Source organism: Ovis aries, chromosome X, assembly GCF_016772045.2.
Source record: "Ovis aries strain OAR_USU_Benz2616 breed Rambouillet chromosome X, ARS-UI_Ramb_v3.0, whole genome shotgun sequence".
NCBI classification, from domain to species: domain Eukaryota; kingdom Metazoa; phylum Chordata; class Mammalia; order Artiodactyla; family Bovidae; genus Ovis; species Ovis aries.
Genome location: NC_056080.1, coordinates 46,426,273 through 46,445,963, shown reverse-complemented (window position 1 = coordinate 46,445,963; position 19,691 = coordinate 46,426,273). Strand labels below are relative to the sequence as shown.

At 42.7% G+C, this 19,691-nt stretch overlaps 1 protein-coding gene across 6 annotated transcripts in view; it reads left to right on the top strand.

Annotated features, from left to right (window-relative positions):
* The first annotated feature begins 5,281 nt into the window (after positions 1-5,281).
* Positions 5,282-19,691, top strand: part of ARHGEF9 (Cdc42 guanine nucleotide exchange factor 9) — a 456,021-nt gene continuing 441,611 nt past the window's right edge. For 4 of the 6 annotated variants that reach the window (XM_015104868.3, XM_060407410.1, XM_060407408.1 and 1 more), the window contains exon 1: positions 5,282-5,678. The gene's annotated coding sequence lies outside the window, so the exon portion shown is untranslated. Of the gene's footprint in view, positions 5,746-19,691 lie in introns of all 6 variants that reach the window. The other 2 variants (XM_060407409.1, XM_060407406.1) reach the window with 1 other exon arrangement.

Here is a 19,691-nt window from a genome sequence, read left to right as displayed (position 1 = left end):
TTCAGAATTCAGCAACCATTACTGTTATCTTTTTAGCACCCCAAAAGGAAACTCCATACCCATTTCCAGTTGTCTCCCATTTCCTTCTTTCCCCCAGTCCCTGGCAACCATTAACCAAATTTCTATCCTTATGAATTTGCTCTTTCTGGATATTTTATATAAATATAATCATAATATATGGCCTTTTGTGTCTGGCTTCCATCACTTAGCATAATATGTTTAAGTTTCATTCACATTTTAGTTCATCCTTTCTAAAAGTTGAGTAATATATAGTCCTCAACTGTATGGATAGACCACATCTTGTTTGTCTGTTCATCAGTTGATAACATTTGGTTTGTTTCAGCTATTATAAATGATGCTCCTATGAACCTAGGAGAGGAATTGTAGGTCATACGGTGACTCTATAATTTACGTTGTGAGGAACTACCTCACAATGTATGAGGGGCATTTTTAAGTATGGGGTGTTTTAGGTTTATTTTGTGGACTGATTTGGTGAGTATCTACCAGGACTCTACTCTGTGTGTAAGAAGATGAAAATATTAGGTTGGCCAAAAAGTTTATTCAGGTTTCCATCATACCATTGTATGGAAAAACCTGAATGAACTTTTTGGCCAACCCAATATATCAAATAAATAGGGTTCAAGTAAGGGAAGGGAAGAGGTGCTTCATTTTTGCTGGATCAGGGAGGGCTTCATGGAGAAAGTGTCATTTGGTTAAGCTTTGAAAGATGAATAAGATTTCCTTAGGCAGGTGAAAGGGAGTGGAATAGAGAGGACAGGGTTTTCCAAATAGCGGGAGCAGCATAGCAAAACAGTAGTTTTGGAAAGGATGTGACAATGTCAGCTGAAACACAGACTTCAGATAACGATGAATTGATTAGTAAAGGAAGGCAGGGCTAGATCGTAGAAAGCTTCCAAATGTCATGCAAAGGATTTGAGACTATATTTCTAAATCAATGAAAAGCCACTGTGTATTTTTGCTGATACAAGTGACATTTTGGGGTGGGTGTTTGAGGAAATCCAGTACTGGTGCACTGTTTTTCTTTTCTTAGGATTACTGTGACATTGACTAGAAAATGAAACCAGAGAATGTTAGTGTTATGAGAATATATACTGTGAGGTACTCGGAGTAAAGTGACTGTAAAAGGCCAAAGAGGAGGTACAGAAATACATTATGTCTGCAAGTGCATGGGAATATGTCATCTCCTTTCAAGAAGATTAAAAAACTTTTGTGCTTTCCTTCCAGCACCATCATTTCTTGATTTTTCTTTCTTTTCTTACTGCTTACAACCTCACCATCACTGATTTAGTGCCCCACCCCCACCAAAGTGTAAAAATAAAGGGGATGCAGACAGTCACAGAACATTGGTGTAATTCTAAGAACTATTGAACAATGTTGGAAGGGATCTTCCAGATAGTCTAGAAACTTCCTTATGTTACAGATGGGGAAACAGAGGCTCTGAGTTGGAGTATTACCTATGCAAGGTCACAAGTGAACTGATAGCAGAGCTGGGATTTAAAACTCAAGCCCTTATGTAACTACTTCAGCATACCATACTGCCTAATTAACATCCTGTAGGATATTTAGAAATTACACAATGTATTGTTCTTTGTTTAAGAAGAAATACACCAACTGAACCCAGCACACCATTAAGATATAGAAGCAATAGATATGGGTTACAATGAGCTAGGCACTTTTTCCCTGCTCTGACTACTTTGCTGATGAGTGACATCAATTCATTCATTCATTAGGTTAGTTACTTGTCCAGTAAGTAGAAATTTGTTGAATGCCCTTTGCTGTGCATTGTAGCTTAAAATCTGGTAGGGAGTTGTAGCAAGGACACAGACAACAAACTAGATGAGATAGAATTAAATATGATTATAAAAGTGTATTCATTTTCTTTGGCTACTGCAACAAATTACCACTAAGTTAGTGACTTAAATTTATTCTCTTACTGTCGTGGAGATCAAAAGCCTAAAATTAGTTTTATGGGGCAAAAATCAAGGTGTTGACAGGGCTGTTTCTTCTAAAGGCTCTAGAGGAGAATAATTTCCCTGTCTCTTCCAGTTTCTAGCAGCAGTTGGGATTTCTTTGCTTTTGGCTTCATCAGTACAATCCTCAAGGTCAGCAGCTTTAAAACTCACTCTGCTCCATCTTCACATCCCTTTATTCTCTGTGTGTATAAATCTCCCTCTGTCTCCTTCTTATAAAGATACAGGCGTTTGCACTTAGGGCCCAGCTGGATAATCCAGGATAGTCTCCCCATCTCAAGAGCTTTAATTACAACTGCAAAGTCCCTTTTGTTATGTAAGGTAACATTTTATAAGTCTCAGGGATTAAGATATAGATATTTGTGTGAAGTAATTATTCAGTCTAACACAAAAGGTATACATTTTAAAGTTGATAGAAAGTGAGTAAGTATGTAAAGTCGCTCAGTCCGACTCTTTGGGACCCCATGGCCTGTAGCCTACCAGGCTCCTCTGTCCATGGGATTTTCCAAGCAATAGTCCTGGAGTGGATTGCCATTCCCTCTCCAGGGGTTTAAAGTTGATGGAAGGCATAAAACAAAAGTATGGATCTAAGAGGAAGATGGCAGGATGAAATATAAGGGCTGTGGAGAGGGTTTTTCTCTTGTTATCACCAATTGCAGAGGCTGTTACCCAGCACAGACATTATTGTTGTTATTATCAGAGTAAGTATGATGAAGAAGAATTATGGCAATCAAAATATGCATTCTTACCTATTTTTAAAAGTGTGCCTGCAACTTGTGTTGCTCAATTGTGTCTGACTCTTTGTGACCCCATGGACTAGGGCCCCCAGGCTCCTCTGTCCATGGAATTTTCCAGGCAAGAATACTGAAGTGGGTTGCCATTTCCTTCTCCAGGGGATATTTTCAGGGATCTACATATAGTATGTAGAAAGAGGTGGCCTTTGTTTTGAAGTCTCTGATCTGAGCTCATTAAGATAGGCCTGTAGGGACTCTTCTGGTGGTCCAGTGTTTAAGACTCCATGCTTCCACTGTAAGGGGCATAAGTTCAATCCCTGGTCAAGGAACTAAGATCCTACAAGGCACAGGGAAAACTAAAAAGAAAAAAAAAGCCAGGCCCTGTGGAAAGCATGAAGGGGCTTGTTTTTAAAGCAGGAAGCTAGGACCTTTCCCTCAGAGTATGGTCATCCATTGGTGATCTGGTTCTGCCTTCATCAAGGGCAATGGGCCATGTACAACAATGAGAATAAAAGGCAGCCTTGGAATCACTATCTTTCTTTCATCTTGGAAGAGGAAGAGAAACACAGAGCTCTGATTACTGGCTAGGCATAGACCAACCCACTGAATCCTTTCTGAAATACTGGGAAGAAGGTCCTTTTATTATGGTCATTTAATAGATGAAAAATATTGAAGGTCTAAGGGCTTCACTCATAGCCCAGTCGGTAAAGAATCTGCCTGCAATGCAGGAGACCCAGGTTTGATTCCTGGGTTGGGAAGATCCCCTGGAGAAGGAAATGGCAATCCACTCCAGTATTCTTGCCTGGAGAATCCCCATGGACTCCTCTGAGCCTGGCAGGCTACAGTCCATGGGGTCGCAAGAGTCAGACATGACTTAGCAACTAAACCACCACCATTAAAGGCCTAAAGACGTGCATGCTTAGCTCATGGGTTTCCTCTCAGTTTGGAGGTGGTGAAGTCTTCTCAGACTCCTATCAGATACTACACACCCTGGAAGGAAGACTAGAAGCAAAAGGAGAAAGTGAGAGGTAGGAAAGGCCTGGCAAATCCCATGGATGGAGGAGCCTGGTAGGCTGCAGTCCATGGGGTCGCTAAGAGTTGGACACGACTGAGTGGCTTCACTTTCACTTTTCACTTTCATGCATTGGAGAAGGAAATGGCAACCCGCTTCAATGTTCTTGCCTGGAGAATCCTAGGGTCAGTGGAGCCTGGTGGGCTGCGGTCTATGGGGTTGCAGAGTCGACTTAGCAGCAACAGCAGCAATGTAAGAGAAGCCCCAGATCTGGCTTTTGTATGGAGTTGACCATCTATCCTGAAAGTCATGTCCCATTTCACATCTGGCAATGCTACAGGATAAACTTGTTCGCTACATGCATTTGTCAAGGATGGTTGCTTTTCAACCTACTGGTAGAATTTCAAGAAAATCTTTTCCAGAGGAGTGCTGCCTCACACAATTCCCTCCATTGAACACTGATGTTTTTAGAGTGCTGAAGTCATTTATGTGAGTCCACCCCGCCCCTCCCCCACCTCACCTGCAGCATGTTATACAGATTCATTAGTATAATTTCTAGGTTGATTAGCTTAACTTCTTTATTTAAAAACTGAGGTGTGTTCACTAAGCCCTCCGGAAAAATTCTGAAGTCAGTTCCTTCCACCTAGCAAGCAAGGGCTCAAATGTAGGTTTCCTCAGCCAGGAGGTGGGATATCTAAGAGGCAATATTCCTTCGTGTTCTAGTACACATCTGGTGAGAGCTGAAGGAAAGCAACATTCAAATCCTCCTGCCCACCACACTTGAACTGTGGAGCTGTGTCTTTTCCCAACCATCCCAAGCTTGTAGGCTGGAAGCACGCCAGCTAAATTTGCAAAAAAGATGGGGGGTGGGGGTGGTTTAAAAATGCACACCGTGATTAACAGCCGGGGAATCTGCCCTCCTGGGGATGTTGTAATTGCCAGGAAACTTAGAGTAGCGGATTGAATGGATCCAGGAAAAGGTTGTCGACAGCCCGTCGCGCCATGCCACCCCACCCTCCCCTTCCCTCACAAATCGCCGGGCCTCCTGGAGGCGTGAGATGGGGACTCCAGGCCAGGGTGTGGTGCTCCGTAGGGCTCTCCAGCGGCCTCTCTGAGGGGCCTGGAAAGGGAAGGATCCCTCCTTACTCTGCCCTCCCAGCCTTTGGCTCTAGAGAGGTCAGTCATTTGGCTAATGAAATGTTTGTGTTACGTCAGGTATTGGTGGACCAAGTCAGTCTTCGCGACCCAAGCACACGGTAAGGAGGGGAGGTGGGTGGCATTAGAGAGCAGCGAGTTTGACGCTCTGCCTCTCACCCTAGCTCGGGTACCTCTGCCTCCACCCCCTGGAGAATCTAGGCCACCCAAGTCCGCCCCTGGGAGGGAGTGGGCGTTGGCCTTCAGCCAGCCTTCTCAGTGCAGGCAGCAGAGTTCCGATCTGAACTTCAGGGTTGGGGCCCCTCCCTACCACTCCCACTCACTTTGCTCGCGTCTAAGGCTCCATCTTCCGCCAATTGTGACCCGAGGAACCCGCCGCCCTGACGCCCAGTAGCTGGCGAGCAGCAGCGCCAGGAGAGGCTCAGTTGAATTCAAACCTCCTTGACCCCTAGCCGACGCCGCAGGCACCTCCGCCAGAGCCCTCTGACGTGCCGGTAACCTGCTGAGAGTGACTGCGGCCTACAAGCAAGGCGCAGCTGGGGGCCAGGGGCTGTCACAGCAACCGGTGGCTGATTCTCTCTTTTGGGCTGCCTAGGCGGCGACCAGCAGCGCTCCCTCCGCAGCGGCGCCCCTTCCGAAGCTGCCTCTGTGGTATTCTCCGCCGGCACCCTAGCCCTGCCGCTCATCAGTGGGTCAGTCCAACTCCTGGCTACGAGGGACGGGGACCCTCCATCCAGCCTGCCACTCTACTCCAGGCCTGACCGTGGCGAAAGGAGCGCAACCTAGGTGAGATCCCACCCACCCCTACGTCCAGTCGTCCAACGAAGCGCTTCTACTACTCAATGCTTGCAAGGTAACTCCCAATGTAGGCTCACTGCAGAACTCGTGCCTTGTGCCGGCCAGGGCAAAGGCTCACTTTGCCACCAGCTTGGGGAAAATGCTCGAGACAAGGGCTCCCTGGGGAGCCTGCAGGGACCACTGGGGCATGCCAGGATAGGTAGTTGAGCAGGAGCACCTGCCTGGAGCGACTCAAGGCTTAACAGTTTGCATGGTTCAACAATCGAGCTTACGGATTTAGGGATGTAGGGTAGCTGAGTTCTACCGTGGGAATGGGATGGGGAAATGAGGAAGAGAGATGGGGGATGTAAGGAGCCAAGGACAGTGTTGGGGAAGCTACCAGTGGCAGTGTGAAGCTACTAGCTCACCTGAGGACCGAGCACTTCAACACTTGGACACTTTGGGTGTTGTACTCAGTTCAGCCTTTGCTTGTGTTTTTTTTTTTTTTTTTAGTTTTTTATTTTTTAAATTTTAAAATCTTTAATTCTTACATGCATTCCCAAACATGAACCCCCCTCCCACCTCCCTCCCCATAACATCTTTCTGGGTCATCCCCATGCACCAGCCCCAAGCATGCTGCATCCTGCTTCAGACATAGACTGGCGATTCAATTCACATGATAGTATACATGTTAGAATGTCATTCTCCCAAATCATCCCACCCTCTCCCTCTCCCTCTGTGTCCAAAAGTCCGTTATACACATCTGTGTCTCTTTCCCTGTCTTGCATACAGGGTCGTCATTGCCATCTTCCTAAATTCCATATATATGTGTTAGTATACTGTATTGGTGTTTTTCTTTCTGGCTTACTTCACTCTGTAATTGCTTGTGTTTTAAGGGGCTTGAGGCCACAAGGTAAGTGTACTTCTGTTGGCCCAATTCTCCAGGCAGAGACCGAATGACAACCTCTCATTATAAATGTAATGATTTTGTGGAAAATGAGGCCAAGCTTAGTCCCCCTATTTGCAGGAAGATGAAGTCTGAGTGGGTGAAGGATAGTCTTGCAGTGAACCATTTTGAAGGAAGGGAAGTAGAGCAGGGGTGCTCTCTTCAAATGCCTTCAAAGCTGTCATGTGGAAAAGGATTATTTGTCTTAAGTGTCTCTAGAAAGGAGAACCTAGGATGGGTCAGATTTCAACAGAGTGGAAACCACCAGGAGGCAGAATTAAGCTTACTATAAAGGAACCTCAACCTAACAGGGAGGGAGAAGTATTTTTATTGTGTATCAGGCAATTTGCGGCTCAGAGGTCTGCCTGCAAGGCGGGACACCCAGGTTCAATCCCTGAGTCGGGAAGATCTCCTGGAGAAGGAAATGGCAACCAACTCCAGTATTCTTGCCTGGAGAATCCCATGGATGGGGGAACCTGGTAGGTTACAGTCCATGGGGTCACAAAGAGTCGGACACAACTGAGCGACTTCAATTTCACTTCTTTACATAAATTATCCCATTTGACACTTAGCAAGGTTTGGATATGTCCAATGATAAAATGGAATGCCAGGAGTGGAGTCTCTGTTCATCTAGGCTGCAGCTCTTTCTGTTCTTAAGACGAGGTTTGTAACAACTATCTATTCATTTGCTGGGGCTGAAAAAGGCTTGTACAAGAAATTGGGAGAGTCTATCATTCATTCATGTCATGACTTTAGAGAAATCCCATCATCTCTCTGGACTAAAAATCCCTCTTCTGTAAAGTCAGAGAATTAGACTTCACTGGGTTACCTGAAAAAATCCCTTTGACCAGTAAAAATAAAATTGTAAAAAAAAAAAAAAATGGGCTTTAGTTTTTTGCACTCTTGAATTTACAGGAGTTGTAGAATTGGATCTCCATAACATCTTGAAGATGGACCCCTAAAGGAACTAAAATGCCTCTCCCTTCTTTACTGGCTGAGGTGTGACTCTAATGTCCATCCAACAGATACACTTTCAATGGCTGTAGTGTTTCGCAACAGCCAAGGTCTCTGAAGAGTAGACTCAGGGCCTCCTTTGATGTTGCTTGGATTGTCCTATGACAACTGCATTGCTTTTTAGTCACTGCAAAGGCAATTGCTCTGTCTTGTTATGCAAAAACGCAGAGCGTCTGCTGGTGTGGTGCCTTGTACTGAGCAACTGGAGATGAGGGCAGAGAGTAATGGATGAAATAGGCTCTTGCCCTTAGCTTCAAGTCATTTGTGGGAAAGGCAGGTGCTTTGAGGGGGGGTGTACAGAAAAGACAGAAATCATGTGGAGCAATAAAAATACACTAGGTTAGAAATTTGGGAGCCTTAGATTCTAATCTTGGCTGGTCACTTAAGGCAGGTCAGCCCACCTTCTGAGGCCTGAAACTTTAAGACTTTCTGATACTAGATGAGAATTTCTGGTTTGGGTGGGTCCTCAAGAGGCATTTGTGGTGGGCCTTGAAGTGCTCTGGGTACGGTTTACACTACTAGAGGAAGACAGCAGAGACTGGGACAAAATTCCTGGACACATGAAAAACATGTGTGCCTTCATGGATATGTTGTTGTTTTTCAGTTGCTCAGTTGTGTCTGACTCTTTGCAACCCCATGGACTGCAGCACACCGGGCCTCCTTGTCCTTCACAGTCTCCCGGAGCTTGCTCAAACTCATGTCCATCGAGTCAGTGATGCCATTCAACCATCTTATCCTCTGTCATCCTCTTCTCCACCTGCCTTCAATATTTCCCAGCATCAGAGTCTTTTCCAACAAGTCAGCTCTTCAGATCAGGTGGCCAAACTATTGGAGCTTCAACTGTAGCATCAGACCTTCCACTGAATATTCAGAGTTGATTTCCTTTAGGATTGACTGGTTTGATTTCCTTGCTGTCCAAGGGAGTCTCAAGAGTCATCTCCAGCACCAGAGTTTGAAGGCATCAGTTCTTTGGTGCTCAGCCTTTTTTATTGTCCAGCTCTCACATCTGTACATGGCTACTGGAAAAACCATAGCTTTGACTATATGGTCCTTTGTTGGCAAAGTAATGTCTCTACTTTTTAATATACTGTCTAAGTTTGTCATTGCTTTACTTCCAAGGAGTAAATTTTAATTTAATTTACTCTTTTAATTTCATGGCTGCAGTCATCATATGCAATGATTTTGGAGCCCAGGAAAATAAAGTCTGTCACTGTTTCCATTGTTTCCCTATCTATTTGCCATGACATGATGGGACCCAAATGCCATGATCTTAGTTTTTTGAATGTTGAATCTTAAGTCAGTTTTTCACTTTCCTCTTTCACTTTCATCAAGAGGCTCTTTAGTTCCTCTTCACTGTCTGCCATAAGGGTGGTATCATCTGCATGTCTGAGATTATTGATATTTCTCCCAGCAATCTCAATTCCATCTTGTGATTTATCCAGCCCAGCATTTCACATGATGTTCTCTGCATATAAATTAAACAAGCAGGGTGACAAGATACAGCCTTGACATTCTCCTTTCCCAATTTGGAAACAGTCTGTTGTTCTATGTTTAGTTCTAACTGTTACTGCTTGTTCTTGACCTGCATACAGGTTTGGCAGGAAGCAGGTAAGGTAGTCTGGTATCCCCATGTCTTTAAGAATTTTCCACAGTTTGTTGTGATATACAAAGTCAAAGGCTATAACATAGTCAATGAAACAGAAGTAGATGTTTTTCTAGAACTCTCTAGCTTTTTCTATGATCCAGCAGATGTTGGCATTGATCTCTGGTTCCTCTGCATTTTCTAAACCCAGCTTGTACATATGAACGTTCTCAATTCACATACTGTTGAAGCCTAGCTTGAAGGAACTGGCAGCTAATGGCTAGTGTGACTGCTGATCCACAAAAGGGAAATAGAAATTGGGGTTGCAAAAAAAAAAAAGAAAAGAAAAGAAATTGGGGTTGCAAACGGAGCCCTTGAGCACTAGACTCAGACAGTTTGGACCTGATCCTGGAAAGGCAAATTTAGCAGCTTGCAGCCATGCTTGGTTTTTGAGCTGGGCAGTGCCAGTAAACAAATATCTGTGACATGGTGTAGTCTCCCATAAAAAACTATGCCTTGCCCAATCTTCATTCTCCTCAGAAGTTCAAGGAATGGCAGTGCTTCCCTGTCTAATGGTAGACTGCTGCTGCTGCTGCTGCTGCAAAGTCGCTTCAGTCATGTCCGACTCTGTGCAACCCATAGAGGCCAGCCCACCAGGCTCCCCTGTCCCTGGGATTCTCCAAGCAAGAACACTGGAGTGGGTTGCCATTTCCTTCTCCAATGCATGAAAGTGAAAAGCAAAAGTGAAGTTGCTCAGTCGTGTCCGACTCTTAGCAACCCCATGGACTACCACCCACCAGGCTCCTCCGTCCATGGGATTTTCCAGGCAAGAGTACTGGAGTAGGGTGCCACTGCCTTCTCCACTAATGGTAGACAGTACCTCCTAATGACAATGGAGAAGAAAAACCATAGGGCTGGAGTGACCCATCCTTGAGATGGCTGCCAATGAACTGCACATGGTCTGGTCCTTTGCTAGGAGTGAGGGTGGTCAGCATTGTTGGCTGTTGAGGGATGGAGGACGACACTGATGGACTGAGTGTAATCCTCACTGTCTGACTGAGGCTGAAGGACATAGGGCACAGTGGAGACTTGGAAAAAGGCAAGGGAAAACAGAGTCTTCCAGATCATGTGACTTGACTTAATGGTGTATCCTGTCTAGAAAAAAAGATTTTGGAAACCATTGGTGGAATCAAGAGTAGATCCAGGTTTCTGGTGTGGTCTGGTGATATTGAAGAAGCCTAGCCAATCCTGCTACAGAGATGGAAAGAACTTTTGCCTGGGAGTCAGGAAACTTTAATTTAATCAAGTTTCTTTCCATCTCTGAGCCTCACTTTTTCCACTGTTAGTTGTGGAAGTGGGGGAGGTCAGCCTCAGTGATTCTTTAGGTCCTTTCTAGCTCTAAAGAGCTAGGAAAGATATATAATTTTTATCCCCCATGGATGAATCCAGAGGGACTGTCCAGATTTGAAGTTATAAAACTGGGATTCATTGTGAACTGAAGGCTTACAAAAAAAATCTTTGTATTGCAGACTGGGACTCCTTGTCCTTGTTAGAGGAAGGTCAGAAGGAGTGTCATTGAGCTGAATTCTTAGGATATTTCCTTTCTCAAATCCACTTCCTTTTCCATCCTTTACCAACAATTCTTTTTCAGATTTCCAGTGACCATTGCTCTGCCCTTAGCATCTGGCACATTGGGCCTTTTTTTTTCTATTTCTTACAGAGAGGAGCTTTTGGGCTTTTTGCCTTGTGTTTACACAGTGAACCTCAGAGCCATCGTCATCTTCTCTTTCCTAGAATCCAACATACACAACCTTGTCCCAGTTGACTTAACTGCTAAGTCTTTATATTCAATGTTGATAATATCTTTTGTCTTTATTGAATTTTAAAACATAAGAGTAATTCTGCAACTTACTTTGAAATGCATCAAAAGATGAGAAAATACAGTGCCAGGCTGGGCTCTATGCTACACAGCAATGGATGGGATGGGGGGAGAGGAGGGAGGCCAGGGAGGGAGGGGGTGTATGTATAATTATGGCTGATTTGCATTGTTGTATGGCAAAAACGAACACAACATTGTAAAAATTAAAAAAAAAAACTTTACAAAAAGACTTCAATCAAAAATGGATAGATGGATTAATAAGTAGATAAATGAATAATTAATAAATATATTAATTTAAATATATTATATTTATATTAATATATATTATATTTATAATATAAATAAATCTATTGATTTATAGATAAATGAATGAATGGCAAACAAATAAATAAAATATGGGGGGAAATAAGTAATGTACAGTTACAAGTGCTATGTGCTCAATCGCTCAATTGTGCCCAACTATTTGTGGCCCCATGGACTGTAGTCTGCCCTACCTCCCCAGGCTCTTCTGCCAACTGAATTTTCCCAGGCAAGGATAACAGAGTGCGGTACCATTTCTTTTTCCAGGAGATCTTCCCAACCCAGGGATAGAACCTGCCTCTCTTGCATCTCCTGCATTGATAAGCAAATTCTTTTACCACTAGTGTCATTTTCTTATTGGTTACACTAGTGGTAAAGAATCCTTCTGCCAATGCAGAAGATATAAGAGATGCAGGTTCGATCCCTGGATCCCTGGGTTGGGATGAGCACCTGGAGCAGGGCATGGAAATTCACTCCAGTATTTGTGCCTAGAGAATTCCATGGACAGAGGAACCTGGCAGGCTGCCATCCACAGGGACTCACAGAGTTGAATACAACTGAAGTGACTTAGGCACGCACGCCACCTGGGAAGCCCCAATCAACAATCATATTGCAGACAATTCAAACTACATAAAAGTACACAGAATAGAAAGGAAAAGCTCCTTACATCCATATTTTCCTCCCAGAGGTAAATATAGTTCACAATTTTCTGTGTATTCTTCTAATCCTTTTTTCTATATGTATCCAAAACTATATACATCCATATCAACCTAATAGTTTTGCTTTTAAATTTAAATGGATCACACTTTATAGCTGAGTCTGTAATTTGCATTTTTGACTTCACAATATATTTTGGACATCTCATTTCAGTATATGGATCTACTCTATTTTTAAAAACAGCTACACATTTCATAGTATGGGTATACCATAGTGTATTTAAATATTTCTTCTGATGTACAGCTAAATGATTTCCAATTTCTTTCCTATGACACATACGGCTTCAGGATACCTCTTTGGTTATTTATTATGTACATGTGAACATCTATTTCTGTAAGGTAGATTCCTAGAAATGGAATTATTGTGCCAAAAGAGTTATGCTTTAAAATTCTGCCCCTCCCCTCCAATATTTCATTATGGATATTTTCAAACATACAGATAAGTTGAAAGAATTATACAGTGAACACCCATATATCCACTACCTAGATTCTACCATTAACAGTTAACTATATTTGCTTTATCACATATCCCTCTTTCTGTACATTCATTAAGTCATCTTTCAAATTCTGTACGTTGTACAAATGAAATATGGTTTTTTGACCCATTTACATATTCCTTACTACTGCAGAGGTTAAGCACATAAAAATACACTTATTAGCCATTTATATTTCTTTTCTATAAATTTCATTTTCATATTAGTGCTCATTTGTCTGTGGTAGCTTGTTTGTATTTTGCTCGTGGATCTGTGAAAGCTCTTTATTTTGTAATATATCTTACGCAGTGATGATCTTGCAGAACTCAGAGTTTTTTCCAAAAACATTATTTGGCTGATTGAAAATTCCTTCCTTTCAACCCGGCTCACTATTTTCGTCCTCAAGCTGTCATAATTTCTCTTCTGGACAATTTGTTTAAAAACAAATCGGATGGTATCACTCTCCTGCTTAAAACAAATCTGATGTCAACAGTCCCACAATGCAGAATATAGTTCAAGCTCTTTAGCCTTAAGTCTAACTCTGTCTGACAACAAACTGCCTCTCTATTGCTATCCCTTCTACTCTAGTTTAAAAATCCTGAATTCAGCCAAATTTAGCAACTTGCTTTTCTTCCTATGCACACCAAAAATTATATCCTCTTTTTTTTTTTTCTCAGGCCTTCCATCTGAAATATTCTTTACTCCTCCTGCTGGGGTCCAGCCCTGGTGGCTCCAGGGTAATCCGAAGGTGGGGACAGAATTGGCGTCCTGGAAAAAACTTATTTCATTACAGATATAGAGGGAGATTAGAAACAGATAGTGTAGTAGAAAAAGAGTCTGAATAACTGGTTTACAAGGAATACTAATCACCACCTACATAGGCCACAGGCGTCTTTCCATTCTCCCGAGGGAGAGGAGGCACTGAGGCCTCCCCGGTCCGATCTTAGAAGCCCCGGCAAAGTCAGTAGTCTTGGTTCGTACCCTCGTACCAGATGGGAATTCAGCCAGGAAAACGGGGAGCGAGAAAGAAATGACATGGGGGAATCAGTCTTTCCAGAAACTGATCCGATTTCTTTATTTTTCAGATTTGTTTACATACCTTTTTGTTATGCATAGGGATGAATACACAGTCACGTGGGGGTCAGCAGACCTGACCCTTGTCACAATCAGGTGCTTCATATAAAATTATACAAAGGTCTTATGAGTTTCATCATCTTCTGGCCATGAGGTCTGCTGACATTTTATGGCCCTTTCTGATACTGGTCAGTTAACCAGAAAACTTATTTTTCCAGGGGTGATTTTTTCTTAAATCAGGCGCCACCCTCCAAATAAAGTTGCATTCCTATAGGGTGAGTTACAATCAAGAAAGGAATTTACTTAACCTAAGGTTTAACATGATTAATCTTAAAGGTTAATACTTATTTCTCCTATATGCTAGTTATATTCATTATAAGGGCAGGGAATATGGAGATTTAGCAGCAAACATCAGCCCAACAAATGAAAACCCTTCACCAATGTTTCCCTTAAGATCTATTTAGTCTTAAGATAGTGATAAAGTTACAGTTTTGCATAGCAAGGACACAGTGATTTATAACAAAGTACAGTGATCTATAACAAAAGAGAAGATTCATTAACTCAAAAAGTCTAGTATTGCTAACATCAAAAACTACTATATTTCCTTTTCTATATTCCAAATACATTGATTAATATATTCCCAGGTGCCTAAGGATATGGAGGCCTGATGGCAATCACTGACTCATCAATGAAAAAAGCCCTATGCTAATACTCCAAACTCTCTGTGCTGTTTATGGTTGAGAGGTTGTCACACACACGAGCTAGTCTGTCAGCAGAGAGGTTTGATCTGAGACATCCTTGTCACACCCAGGGCAGGGAATTAGCAGTAATTATTGGCAAGACAAATGAAAAAACCCTTCACCAATATAATTCCTAATCAACCTACTAATACTATACTAATGATCTTCTAACTTCTTAAAAGAGTCTGTATTTAGAAAGTTTTAAAACATCCCGTGCCTCTCACAGTTGGGAGGCTGTGAACAATCACATGTGGCCTGACAAACCTGATCAGGCAGGCCAGAGAACCTTCAGAGTTTGTAAGTTGAAACACTTGTCACGCCCAGGAATTTTTATTAACTGGAGCTGCAAGTTAACTCCTTCTCTGTGAGAAATGGCTATGGGGAAGAGCTCCCCGTAAAGTACTCTGGTTTTGGGGGTAGGTGCTCGGGAACAGGGGGTTTCCTGAGGCTTGATCACACCTTTGCGTATGCCAAGCTTCCTTCCTCATGACCTTTGCCATGGGAGGAGTTCCTCACGCTGGCTCCCAACATCCTCCCATCTCCACGTGACTAAATTTTGTTTATCCTTTAAGGCTTCTTCCACATGGTCATCCCAAAGTCCATTCCTTCAAAATGCATGTGCTTCAGAGGAAATGTACACTCTTCTCTGAAGTTTCAGCCTCTCTCACTCTCTCCCTCCTCTTCACCATGCTCCACACCTGAACTAGCTATTATACTATCTAATTAGTTACATGCATAAAAAAGTATTACATTTTTCTGTTTTCTTTTTCTTTAAGGGCCTTAAACATTAGATGCTCAAAAAATTAACAAACGGATGAATTTAACCTGAAAATAAGTGCAGATCCATATACCTAAAGAAAGGAATTTCCATATCTGCCTTGGCATTCTTGGTGTATCTGAAGATTTTGGGGTGGAGTGCAATAGAGGCATATGGAAGGATAGAACAACTTAGAATGTTTTTAGTGCTGATTGACGTTCTTTCTCTGAGATGGATGATGTAAGAAGTACAGCTTAGTGATTCAGGTTATGGGTGGGAATCACAGAGCTATTTCTAAGCTGTTAACACTTTGGGCACTGCTGATTTGCCAAAGTCAATCTGAATGTAATGTGGCTAAAGCTACTTTGTTATGTCATCTTGGACAGACTGCTAACACACTCGGAGCTTCAGGTTCTCATTGGTCAAACGATGGGAAAATAATACCTATTTTGCCACTGGAAGGAGCAAATTACATGATCTGCGAAAATATACAGTTTAAAAAGAACTAAAATACATCATAAGTTTGAAGTATTTCTGATTCCTGTGGTGTTGGGTCAGGAGACCTGAGTTCGAGGCATTACTTTCAACAAGTACCTTACTCTTTCTTGGCTTTGGTTTGCCATGTATACAACTTGATTAAACTAGATTTGTGATTTTCAGCAAAGATGTATTCCATGGAAGCCCAGTATGCTCCCAGTGGAACTCCTTGGGCTCTTAGATTATCTTCTGGGTTGGTACCCAAGAGATCGTCTAGACTAAGCTAAATAATCTCCAAAATTCTTTGAGTTCTGATGTTCTTGATTCTGTCTCTCTAGTGGCTCTACCATCACTGCAAAACGTGGTGGTAATGAATCTATTCAGATAGATATATTCCAGATATTCCTATCTGAACCTCTCTCACACTTCTTTCCCAGGGTCTTTTCTGTCTCCAGTTTTCTGCCAGGATCTGTGGCCTATCCCCTAGGACTGGCTATTTTTGGAGCTTCTTCTCAGATACCAACACCATTATTAATGCCGCAGTTGAGGGCTGTGGGGGCAATGGCCAATGGAAGAAGGAAGGAAGGCACAGCCTGAGTTCCCAAGTGCTTTGTGGAAGCCCCCTCGACCATGACCTTTGGGTTATGAGTAGGAAGAGCAGCATCAGTGAAACAAGTAGCCTATGAAGGTTCACTATCCATTCCCCTAGTTTGATTTTCAAAGCTTACAGCTAGCTTCGATTAGCTTACAGTTGCTATCTGAAGTCACTCCTTGCTTTTGGACACACAAGCAGATAGTACTGGCCCTTGCCTAATACCTAAAGCCAAGCTCTCAGTCTAACTCCCAAGGCATCCTTCTAAACTAGCCTATTTATCCTATTTTTTCCATGCCTTTATTAGGTAACTGAATCCCAATAAACCTAATTGAGGACCATCCTCAAATAAAATGTAATTGAGCTCCAGAAAACCTCATTAATGACCATTTGCAAACAAAACACCAGTTTTTTTTTTTTTGTTTGTTTCAGAATGGCATTTTCCTGATTTAAAAAAGAACAAGAAGGGAAAAACTGTAGTCAACAGTTTGAAATTCCTCCCAAGTATATTACAATCCAAGTATTGACCAGTTAAAGACTGAGGAGAGAAACAAAAGGGGAAGAAAAGGAGAAAAAGAGAGATGGGGGAGGGAAGGTGGGATGAAAATCAGTGAGTGACGCAGGCACCCACAAAGGTAAAATTATGAAGTTTTGAAGTGCTTTTATCCCTGTGCCTTCACAGCTTCGATCTGAATGAGAGGGAAATTATTCATAATAGCTCATCAGAAGCAGTGATCAGAGTACCATTACACCAGACTATCTCTGGTCTCCCAGAAGTAGGCCCCCTTAAGCCATTTGTTCACTCTTTTCTTGCTTACGCATCCCCCCAACCTGCTTGTTGATATCTTGATGCTTTCATAACTACCATTGTGCAAGCTGGGGTACAGGAGGTCAAGAGAATTGGGATGTTGGAAGATGAAGATGGGTAGGGAAGTTTGGACCCTCGGGCTGAGGACCTTGAAGCTAGAAGTGGGAGAGTTTATATAGTTAGTATTCTGTTCTTCCTGTCCCTGGTGATGGGGGGTTGTTGGGAGTTGGGTGTAGGGTTAGAGGACAAGAGAATGTAGGCTAAAGAAACTGGGTCATGAACATTGTTGAAGTCAGATAATCTTGAAGCCTGATTTTAGTCAACAGCTTCCATCACTTTTTTCCTAGCCCCAAACCAGTGATGAAGGCACATTTGCTTTTCTTTTTCTTAGTCTTACCATTTTTATTCCTATGGAGCAAAATGAGAAAGCGCCAGGGGTATAAGACTTGGGAGGAGGGTCAGGTGAAATGAGTCAGCTAGGGTTTCAGAGAAGAGCTGATAATCAGGACAGTGGGAATGGGTTTCTGGAGCAAAACAAGGGCTGGTGGGCAGAGTTTCTCTGCTTATCTGTCTTGAATTCTGACAGAATACTAAGCAGGAAACGGGCTGTACTCATATTGTTCTCCAAGGTTGGAGGACAGGTGCCTTGTGGCCTTCTCCATCTGCAAAAGTAGACAAAGGGCTGATGGGAAAGCACTAGGCCCTGTGTCTGTGGTCTCTGCTCTTCCCATCCCCAACTTTGATTACTGGGCCTCATTTTCTTGTGTGTGTGTGTGTGTGTGTGTGTGTGTGTGTGTGTGTGTGTGTGTGTATTTTATTGTATTTTTTTCTGGCATGGAAAACAGTAGACCTCATGAGTCCTGAAAGTCTGATTCCAGGAAATACGGGGTGAAGATGGGTGAGTGTGGGGCATAGTGTCCAGCTTCAGGGTATTCTTATTGCCCACTTCATTTGTTTCATCCCTTTTCCCTTAGCTCCCAAATGCTGTAGCTCCACAGTTCCCTGTCTTTTCTCTCTTCTCTTCCCTTCTGTTCCTCCCTTCAGTTAAAACCCAATTTCTTCCATGCCATTTGATCTCAGCTAGATTTTAGCAAATGTCCTGTGATTAAATTCATACTAAGGTGTACTTGATTGATTTACAGCCATCTTTTCCCACCCCATTCTCTCACAGAATAGTTCTTCCTCTCTGATAACAGTGTCTGGCTATCATTGGTGGACCTTCCTGGCTTCTGGCCCCCATTCTCACTTCATAGTTCAGTTCTGTTCAGTCACTCAGCCGTGTCCGACTTTTTGTGACTCCATGGACTGCAGCATGCCAGGCTTCCCTGTCCATCACCAACGCCCAGACCTTGCTCAAACTCATGTCCATCAAGTCTGTGATGCCATCCAACCATATCATCCTCTGTTGCTCCCTTCTCTTCCTGACTTCAACCTTTTCCAGCATCAGGGTCTTTCCCAATGAGTCAATTCTTCACATCAGGTGGCCAATGTACTAGAGCTTCAGCTTCAACATCAATCCTTCCATGAATATTCAGGACTGATTTCCTTTATAATTGACGGGTTTGATCCCTGCTGTCTAAAGGACTCTCTCTTCTCCAACACCACAGTTCAAATCTGACTTCACAGATAGGAAATAAATAGAGCAGATTTTTCTCTGTCATCAGGTTATTATTCTGTAAACCAGGATAATAGTAACTACCTCATCATCTTATTACTAGAATTAAATGAATTTATGCAGTAAACACTTGGAACAGGGCCTTACACAGAGTAATCCCACAATAAATGTTAGCTGTTACTAATTCTGTCATGAAAGAAGCAGTGTGGTAGTATGAAGAAAGCACTGGATTAAGAGTCAAGAGTTCTAGTACTGGCTATTCCACTCTCTTGCTATGTCTCCATGGACAAGTCCTTGATCCCTCTCGGTTTTAGTTTCACTACTGAGCCATGAGGAATGGAACCAAGTTATTTCTAAGGGTCCTCATAGGCCTGTCATTCCTAGTTATAGAATTCTGATCTCCTAAGGACAGCAGATACTTGGTCAAGAGGGTGAGGTAAGAGCAAGATATATAAATTGCCTGGGTAGTAAGCCTTCCACAGAGTAAAGGTTTTTGCTTGGTACTGGCATTAGAGCTGCCTTTAGGCTGTTATAAGTTGACATATGAGCCAGAGAGTTTTAGCTGTAGACTGAGAAGCTGCAGTAGTTTCAGAAGTCCTCTGTATTTAGTTATATAAAGGCTTAAAAATCCTTATATATAGGCAAATTCATAAGACTCTTACTACCTTAGGGGTGTATGTGAGCTATCGTCCAGAATATCAACTTACTCTCTGCATGTCATTCTCACTTCAAGCTTTGCTGTGATCACCTGTCCCTTAGTTCAAGACAGAGTTGGCTGGGCCATTCACTGTTCCCCAGAGAGAAACACTGGATTACATATGTGAAACATAGACTGATTTTCCCTGGGTTGAGATCTTCTCCTCACCTTTCAGTATATCTCCCTCCCCAGAACTCTGAGGTTCTTTACCTTCCTAGGCTTGGGATGTGAGAGAGATCGCTAATCTAATAAAGAGTCTAAGAGGAAGTGGAGCATTTTGCTGAACCTTTGGCTTGACCCTTGGTAATGAACGGTACAGAGTTTTCTGCACTAATCTTCTCTTGCCTATAAC